This window comes from Onychomys torridus, chromosome 5 (genome assembly GCF_903995425.1).
Source record: "Onychomys torridus chromosome 5, mOncTor1.1, whole genome shotgun sequence".
Taxonomy (NCBI): Eukaryota; Metazoa; Chordata; class Mammalia; order Rodentia; family Cricetidae; genus Onychomys; species Onychomys torridus.
In genome coordinates, this window is record NC_050447.1 from 17853958 (window position 1) to 17864361 (window position 10404).

Here is a 10404-nt window from a genome sequence, read left to right on the forward strand (position 1 = left end):
GCTTTCAAGCTACTCTTGTGACAATGGTGACATGCATTTGCAGACCAAGCAGCTGGGGCATCACCAACTCTGAAGGCCAGGAGGCATCTGTTTGCCTAATAATTCTCTTAGACTTCTTTTTGGTACAACTGGCAGAAAATCCATCTCCTACCTGCTTAAGCAAAGAAGAAGTTATTGAGCAAACTCAACTGAAATAGCCAACCAAGGCTGGGCTGCTGACCTGTGTGCCTTCCTCCTCTTTCAAATGAAAAACATGCTGTTTACTATTTTAAGCCACCAAGATTTGAAAAAGATCATTGTTTTATAAAATGGAGAATTTACCAAGTGCATCACTTCCCAGCAGCACTGCTGAAGTATGTTCCAGGCCGACCAGTCGCAACTAAGTTTCTCTCTATTGTGGTTCTTCTTTCCTGTTCCATTGGGTCTGTTGATGATAACTGTGTGTTCACTGTTAAGCTCATTAGTAGTTGTAAGTCACATGCTGTTCAGGCTTTCCTGAGCTTTGGGGGAAAGGGGACTATTTTACAGGGACTCGGTTTTTCTCTTCTCTGTGTCACCCTGTAGCTCTTTGTAGGAACAGACAGTGACAGTTGTTCTGGACCCTGTATCCCCTCTGATTTAATGTTAGGGACCCAGTGTTCTCATTAAAAACTCCATCTTGTCTTCCTGGCTTTGATTACATCAACATCATCCCTGGGCCAAGTACAGTGACCAGAAGAATCCTGTCTGTGGCCCAGCTTGGATGACAAGTGGTATCTGTGACCAGACACAGTGCTCTACCCAAACCCAGAGGATGAAGGGGCTGGAAAATGCGAGGGTGTGCTTATTTATAAAGGGTGAAGGGAACAGACGGTTTCTCCAACACCATGAATGAAATAGACAATTTGCTTACAATTGGCAAGTGGAGTCATGGCCACAAATACGCCCCCAATTCATTAATGCCTGTCTTTTTTTTTTTTTTAAGACAAAACTTACAAGTCAAATGTCTTTATGAGAAAGGAATTATTCATACTAAGCTAAAAAGGTTGGTACAAAAATGTGTTTCATTGGAGTGGAAGGAAAAAGGTATATACATATATACCTCAGTTCTCCTCCATTTGAATTTCAAAATGTCCCAAGCTGGTGGTCCAGAAACAATATCAGTTCATTTCACACAGTTCTGGAGGCTCCAAAGCCAAAGCTGAAGTCAAGGGGGAACTCAAATTCAGAGTTTGCTGAAGTCTTGCTTCTTATCAAAGGGCTCGCTGTAGCTTTATCTACTGGAAGAGGAAAGGGATTTCTCCTCTATTCTTTTCTTTTCCTTCCTTTTCTTTTCTCTTCTTTTTTGAGACAAAATTCTGTATAGTTTTGGTGCCTGTCCTGAATCTCACTCTGTACACCAGGCTGGCCTCAAACTCACAGAGATCTGCCTGGCTCTGTCTCCTGAGTGCTGGGATTAAAGGTGTGTGCTACCACCACCCTGCTTCTCTTCTTTTATAAGAGACCCGCATCATCAAAAGGCTTTGTTCCATAGTGCCATCACTTTGGGAGCTAGAATTCCAACACAGAGTTTTGGAGGGACTCATGCATGCAGACCAAGCAGCATCATAGGAGTATTTGTTCAAGGGAGTGGAAGAGGGCCGGGACAAAAGGAAATGCAAAGAAGAAAGAGGAAAATGTGCCTCCTAGCCCTGCTCTTGTGCACAGGAAAAGCCATCATATTTTAAGAAAAGACCAAAAAGGGCTTCTTCAGAAAGCCGTGTTTGTAGCTAGTAGCAGAAGGAAGAAATGGAAAATGTATTGGTTCCCTCAGAGTAATTACAGTGTAATTGAAACCCAAGTACATGGCACACAAACTGTGCTGTATACATAACTCTGTACCATGGTGCTACAATAATGTCTTCAAGTAAGTCACCAGCCAACCTAAATGAACTCAGGGTAGGGTTCCCTAAATTGCATCTCTGGAGTATCAACTCCTTAGTAGTTTAGTATATCCAGATATGTGAAGAAGACAGAATGAAACACTTCCCAAATTCATTCAATGACAGAGTTGTGTGCAAAAGAAACATGTGCTAAGAAAAGTGGACTCAGTTCCAGGCATCTTTCCTTTTGCCAGGTTTGTTTGTGTTCATTCAGCAAGATGTGCATGTGATCAGCTATTAGAGATACACAAGTTATCAACAAGATTAGTCAAATTACAAGCTCTGTTACTCATAAAAATGTATTGAAAAAAACAGCCAAAGTAAAGGGACATAATGACAGATTCTAGTCCAACCCAACAAATGCTCACAAATCAGGGCAACATGGTCCAATGACAATTTGCATACAACACTAGCAAGTACTACCCAGGAAGCTTGCATGCTCAAACAACCTATGGGAAGAAGGCCACAGCTGGGTAGTGGGGAGGCTTTAAGGAAAGACTTTGTAGGGGAGAAATCCATGGCTTGAGTCTTTAAAGATGAAAGAAAAAAGCTCCAAGGAAGTACAGTAACTGTAAAGGAACATGACCTGGTAGCAAAAGTCAGAGAACTAAGACTACAAAACTTCAAGGTGCAGCCCCAGACAGCCCCTCTGGGGCTCTTGAGGGGAGCTATGGACCTTGCAAAGTCAAACAGATGAGGAGAAGCAGATGCCAGCCAGTTCCTCTTTGCATAACGGCTCTAAGTCTGGGCATCTGGTTAGCCCTGTGTGGAATGGAGTGCCTCAGAGGCTCGTGGTTCTTAGCCAAAGAACAATGGAGTCTCTGAGGTGTGTTTGCTGTCTATGTGGATTACACCTCCCACTTGAAGAGAGGCACTGGGACAGATGCCAAGCCACTACAAGCCCCTCTGCTCCTTAACATGGCACTTCTAGGGGCTCTGAAAAATATAAACTGAATCATTCTCTCAAGACACAAGGGCAATCATAACCGTAAAAATTCTCATCCGCTCAATTTAATCAGTCCCAACAAAGGGACTGATCTTTGTCAACTCTTTCAGAAGCCAATTTTTAAAAAAATTAAGCCAGATAGATGGATAGAGACATGACACAGACACAGACATACAGTCCCAAATAATGTGTGCTGTTCAATAAGCCATGCAAATAAAACTGTACCAAAATAAAAAATACCACCATAGCCAACACCACAGAAGTTCCTCCATACTAGAGTGCATTGTAGAGTATTAGTTGAAGATGTGTTGCATTTGTTTATGCTGTGGAACATTTGTTTAATGATGCAAGGATATGTTGCATTCCTTTGTGTTGCATTTGTTTAACTCTGTGAAGCTGTTTTACTTTGCCTGACTAAAACACCTGATTGGTCTAATAAAGAACTGAATGGCCAGTAGCTAAGTAGGAGAGAGAGAAAACGGCAGGGCTGCCAGGTAGAGAGAATAAATAGAAGGAGAAAAAGAGAAGATGGAGGAATGAGAAAAGGAGAAGGAGAGGAGGATGCCAGGGGCCAGCCATCCAGCCACACAGCCAGACGTGGAGTAAGAAGAAAAGAAAAGACACACAGAAATAGAGAAATGTAAAAGCCCAGAGGCAAAAGGGAGTCGAGATAATTTAAGAAAAGCTGGGCTAGAAATAAGCCAAGCTAAGGTCAAGCAATCATAAGAAAAAAATAAGTCTCTGGGTAATTATTTTGGAGCTCAGTGAATGGTTCCCAAAGAACAACAACAAGAGTATCTGTCTCATCACCTCCCCAAGAGGAAATACTATCATCACTTCCAACAATACAGATTAGTTCAACCACTGTGTAGTCCATAAGAACAAATAAAATATGTGGAATTTGGGAGGACGCCTTCTTTTAATCACTGGGCTTGTGAGAGTGATTCATGTTGTTAAGTGTGAGCTACAGATGGCTCATTCTCAGGGCATAGCATCCTTTTGTGAGACTGTACCATTTCCACCTATGCTATTGAGGGTGGGCATTTGGATCCATTTTACCTGGGGGCTGTTACAAATTGCTATTCTACAAATGCTTTAATAACATCTCTGTTGATTATGTGATGAGATTCTTTTGAGTCTTTCAGGGATATGTTATGCTTCAATTTCTCCAAGACTGAATATTTCATCTTAGAGAGAAGCTCTTTTTGTTTCCCAAACAGGATTTCTCTCTGTGACAGCCCTAGCTGTTTTGTAGACCACGCTGAGCTTGAACTCACAGAGGTCCACCTGCCTCTTCCTCCCAAGTGCTGGGGTTAAAGGTGTACACTACTGCAGCCTGGCCAGAGAGAAGCTCTTTGAGACTGAGGAAGTCTTAACAAGAGGCTCATTAATATTTGAGAAATAAACAACTAGTAAATCTCAGGAAGTTCCTGAAACTTCTTGTGTTCACAAGGCCCATCCTTCTCTAGAGTTATATAAGCAACAAAGACTTCTGAGAAGAGTCATGCAGAGAGCTTCAAGGCTGCAGTTTTCATGAATCATCACCCATGCTGAGTGGGCTTTTATTGATATAGGTGCCCTTGAGTGATCAATGCTGTTGTAAGTAACTCCAATAAATTCATTGATTTACCAAGTTGAATTTTGGTGGTATTGTTACTTTATGTCTATTGTCAGTTCACTGTTTGTGCTAGTGTGTGTGTGTGTGTGTGTGTGTGTGTGTGTGTGTGTGTGTGTGTACATGTATGTATGCATGTATTGTGTCTCTCCAGGGAAAGTCTCTCACATACCAATTAATGCCTGAACAGGGACCAAAGACCTAAACATGAGTTGGGATGAAGTGGTCACAGGGCCCCTGCAACAGTTGCTGAGACATTCGACTAAGGTTGGCTGCATGAGGATGGAGCGTCCACAGAGTGAATCCCAATATGACTACCTTTCCAGTGTGTTAAATGAGGAAGAGTGTCTTCTTGTTGTATTGGTGGCTGCATGTTCCCTGCCACAGGTGCCAGAACATGCCCCCAAGCTTGAGCTGTCTGAGAAGGAAACATCCTTGGGGAGAATCTCAGGTGGCCATCTTCCTCTACTGGTATGGGGGAGTTTGCCTTCTTGATGAGCAGAGTACACATCATGAGTATGGGGATACCACCAAACAGGTGATGAATTAAAGATTATTCTACAATTCCTGGGAGTAACACACATGAAAAGGGTTCATAAGCAGGCTGCAGCATCAGTTTATGGACCTGGTATGGGCAGAAAGACATGAAAATGAGGCTTAGCTGTCTTTCCAGAAAGACTTTGCTTGGTTAAGGAGGGCTTTCAATGGGAACAGGACATGTGGTTGCTAACCTCTACATTAGTCTCTGGTTTGGAAAGGAAAGTGGATAAAAGGGAGGAGGAGATAAAGGTCCTGCCTTGCACTTCTTTTTGTTGTTGTTGTCGTTTTGATTTTTTTTTCTGAGACAGGGTTTCTCTATGTAGTTTTGGTGCCTGTCCTGGATCTTGCTCTGTAGACCAGGCTGGCCTTGAACTCACAGAGATCTGCCTGGCTCTGCCTCCCGAGTGCTGGGATTAAAGGCGTGTGCCACCACCTCGCCTTGCACTTCTTATGGCTAGAAAACTAAAAGTAAAAAGAATACAACCAAAGTCTGTTAAAGAGACTGTAGTGGTTTAAATGAGAATGGCCCCCGGCTCATAGATTGGAATGGTTGGTCCCCAACTGGAAGGTATGCTCTTATTGGAGAAGGTGTGTCACTGGGCTCAGGCTTGGAAATTTCAAAAGTCCAAGCCATTCCCAGTTAGCACTCTATCTCTCTGTCTGTCTCTCTCTGTCTCTGTCTGTCTCTCTTTCTCTCTCTCTCTCTCTCTCTCTCTCTCTCTCTCTCTCTCTCTCTCTCTTCCTGCCTCCCCATCCTCATCCTGCTTGTGGATCAAATGTAAGCTCTTATCTGCTGCTCCAGCACCATGCCTCCTGCCAAGCTCCCCAAGATGGCCATGTTCTAAACCTCTGGAACTGTGAGCCCCAAATTAAATGCTTCATTTTCTAAGTTTCCTTCATAATGGTGTTTTGTCAAGGCAATAGAAGAGTAACTAACATCCTTGGGATCCAAAAAATTGGAATCTGTGGGAAAAGTCAGTAAATGAGAAAGAGAGTGAGGTAAAGGTCATAAACATATTCATCATGTCTGAACTTTAATAAAGAGAAAGGGAAAAATCTATGATTCTGCACATAGGTGAGACCAACGAAAATGGCCTGATGCAAGAGACCATGATAGCTAGGAAGTGTCCTGTCTCTCAACTGATGTAATTGAGAAAGATTTTTATAAGCAATAAGAGCTTGTCACAGTCTGGTTCACGAGGCTGTAGGGAATGAGGACAGATAGACTCAAGCTCTGTGATGTGGACCCTGCATGCTACCGTCAAAATGCTGAGCAAGCTAAGACTGCAGGTACAACAGTGGTACAGACTGTTTTGAGTCCAACCAACGATTTTCTGATTGGATTTAAGGCTCATTCTATCAGAATAAATCCATTTCTGCTACTGTGTGTCAGGACAGGAACCTGTGGCTAGGGAGGTCACAGGCCCCACACAATACTAATGTTTAGATATTTATTAATATCTATCTTTTTAAATGTACATGTTTGGGGAGGTTTTTGTTGTTGTTTGGGTTTTGTTTTGTTTTCCTTTATCCATTAACCTTTCCTTCTATTCTTGATAGGTAGACAGTCTCAATATTTTGATCTATCAATTATTTTCTCTTATAGGTAGCAATTTTTATTTCCTGCTTTAATGACCTTTTCTGATTCCAAGGGCTTAGAAATGATCTCCTGTTTTCTTCTAAAGACACTAATGTTTTCACACTTAAATCTGCAAATTATCTGGAATCACTATTGTTTATATGGAGTCAGGTCAGGTGTGATAAGCTGCGTGCAGGAAAACATGTAGCACATGCTCTAACATGAACAAGTTTAGCTCACAGGATCAGCAGGCACTGTGGTGGTTGTCAGGAAATAGAGTGTGGAGAAAATGGGCAGAGGTTAGCAAAGTGACTAACCAGTTCTAAGATAAGTATGGTCTGTAGCCCACACTACAGTTAGTGACTTCCATTAGTAACCCTGCCTTGGATACTTGGAATTTCCTTAGATAATAGATCTTACTTTCTCTCACAATACAGAGACACTTGTGATAACATATGTCTGTAATTCCAGCATTCAGGAGTCTGAGGCAGGCGGATTTCATCACATTCAAGGCCAGCCTGGGCTACATAGTGAATAGCAGGCTAACTACAGTTACATAGTGAGATTCCGAACCAAACAAAATGCACACAGACTTTCAACTGTGAGAAGTGATGGATGTAATTAGCTTGATTGTGGCCAGTGGTTCACAGTATAGACACAACAAATCATTTCATTGTATATTTAATGTTTCACTTTATTTGTTCATTATATCTCAATAACGCTAGGGAAAAAAGACAACTAAGTTGGCTTTCTACCTTGCTAATCTAACAGCTGCTTCCCACAGGCTTAAGGCCCAGTGACCGTTTGCAGCCACTCCATCCCAGCATGCTTTGGTACTGTCCCAATGCATTTGCTATTCCCTACCAGGAATGGGATGCTTTCTCATCTCTCGTCACCTCTGCCACTCCGAGATCATGCTCCAACACTCCTTTGTTCTTAAAGAAGTCCTTGGTTCTATCCCTTTGTTCTAATCAGATTTAGTTTCTCCCATAACAGAGTTTACCTGCTTTGTTAGAGCAGCTCTGTTGCCTTTTCTATTTCAGTGCCCTACTCCTGCAGACCAGCTACTCTTGGAAGATTTGAAGGCAGGTTCTGTGGCTTACCTTTGTGTTTTCCCCATGCCTGGCTTGGGTAAGAACTTACTATGTTTTGAATTGATTGCTGTTGAGGTGGGCTAATGGGAATGCCATCAACCAGCACATCTGAAGTTGTGCTCTATTTTCAAACATGCACAACATAGCCTTCGGTGTAGTGTTCAGAAAGTTAAGAAAGCGTAGATAGATATATGTGAGTTGAGTGCCTGTGTATGGATCAGTTTCAGGAAGGTGAAACCCAAGCAAACCTAAGTGATGATCCTGTTGATACGAAGACTCAGAGTCAGAATTTGAGTCTAGTAGAGCAGCTGGGACTTTCATGTCATGGTTTCTAGAGAATAAGTCATGAAAAGAGGAGTTCCAGAAGTTTCTGTGAAGAAGTATAGTTGGTTCAAGGTTAGGCTACACAGCCCACTACACAGAAGGCGAGCAGAGCAAGAGCCATTCCGACGGTCAGTAAGTTAACCACCAAGACAAAAGTCATTGAAATGAAGCAATACAACCCAAATTCCTCAAGTCACATTATCTGGTAGATCATTAAAAATCACTAAGAGCTGGGCAGTGATGGCACATCCCTTTAATCCCAGCACTCGGGAGGCAGAGGCAGGCAGATCTCTGTGAGTTCGAGGCCAGCCTGGTCTCCAAAGTGAGTTCCAGGAAAAGCACAAAGCTACACAGAGAAACCCCGTCTCAAAAAACCAAAACAAAATAAATCACTAAGAAAGGAAAAGGGAGTGGAGTAGGCATAACCCATAATCAAGAAGAAGCCATCAATAAAATGTCCCTGAGATGACTCAGATGTTGTAATAATATAGAAGGACTTTGAGCGGCCATTATAAATATAGTCAAATACACAAAGGAAAATGTTGTTGAACAAATAGGTGGTGAATCTAGGAGCAGAAACAGAAACTATGAAAAGAAACTAAGTTGGGTTTTAGGAGCCTGGCTCAGGGGTCAAACATCCCAATTTAGTCTGGTACTGTAAACCTGGTCAAGAGCCGGCAGCTGGGCAGGTCATAGGCCCTAAAAGAGGCCCATATTACTGTTGCTTTTCTAAGTGGCCATGATTGTCAAACTGCCTTCCAACTGCTTCTGTTTATACCCATAGATCAGTGTGGCTCTCAGCCCTGGTGAGAGGCACTTCCTTTTCAGTGGACAGCGGTTAATGCAGAGACCACACTGACCAAAGAGCTGGGAATAAGTAGCTGTTGAGTTCTCAGCTCTAAATGGGACACCGGTATCACACTCTTTAAGACTCGGGGAACATTACAGAAGAAACAAAAGGAATGTAAAGGCAAATGGCAGGGCAGTATGCTGTGACATGCTGTCTTCTGGACATGACACAGCCATCCCACTCATGAACACATAGTAGCTGTGGTTTCCTGCACAAGACCCCCACTAAGACTGAAACAGTCAATATCCAATCACACGTGGGGGAGGGGTTCATGAGGTCCCAACGTTTCCTAAAGGACTATGGGCAGTGAATGGTTGCTGGGAGAAAAGTATCATTTTCTTTAGCAGTGTAGCCACTGATAGACACATTTCACATAGTAAACAACACCCCCTCTCCACGCACACACTCATGCTTATGCAAGCAACCCTAATTAAACTTAGTGAGTCAAAAAAAAAAAAAAAAAAGTCATGTTGGAGAAAAGAGTTCCAGTGGGAGGAAGTGAATGAGTGAAAGTATTATGGGATGAAAATGACCAAATTTGTATTAAAGATGTTTGCAATTACCAACAAAAACAACAAAACAGCAAACACAAAAGCCTTGGTGACTTAACACACAGAATAAAAGTGAGTCTGGGTACCAGAGACAGAGAGAAAGCGGAGACTGAGAACAGGGTAGTGATGCTAAAAATAATGATAATGTGTTGTTCTTCTTATGAAACATGACAGAAGAAATTCAACTAAGCTATGCAGGACACAGAGAAGCCACAATTAGACAAATTACACTCAGACTCCTGCATGTTTAAAAGCAGAATAGTCCAGAAACATCAAGAGTAAAATGATGCATGTCGTAATATTTCTGAGCTAACTTCCTATGAAAAGCAGTGGTCAGAAGACCAGAGGATGACATCTTCAGAGTGCTGAGTGAAGCCACTGCCAATCCAGAGCTTTATATCCAGCAACATGTATCCTTCAAACGCTGGCGTGAAATAAATATGCTGTCATATAAATGTCTGGGAGTGTGCTGCAAACAAATGTGCTCTTTGGGAAAAAATAATAAAGGGAATTCTTCACAGTGAAGGAACACGATCCACACAGTAGCTCAGATCTATGAGAAGGAATGAACAGTGGGTGTGAGGGCAGTAACAAAAGGTAGCCCCCCATCTCTTAATTTCATGAAAGAAGGGGAAGGCACAGAGAAGCAGGAGGAGGCAAAAGCCATGGACAATCAAAGAAGATCAAATCCTAGGCTGCCATGTATAGCCATTGGACAGCAAGCAGGTGAGCCATGGCTTCACTCGCTACTGAGTTCATGACACATGCACATGGATGCTTTCAAAAATTAAAAGAACGTACGCCCAGAGCTTAGCATGGCTTCCAGACACAGGAGAGCTTCAAGTGAGCAGCCCCCGTGGTATATACATTGGGACCTATGTAAGTAAGTAAGAGGCAAACTTCAAGTTCAGAACTATCCTGTCTAATTCAAAACTGTCCAAAGTTTTAGTACATGTTTTCCTTTCTAAAATAAAGATCACAGAAGTTCATAGCATTTTTGCTGG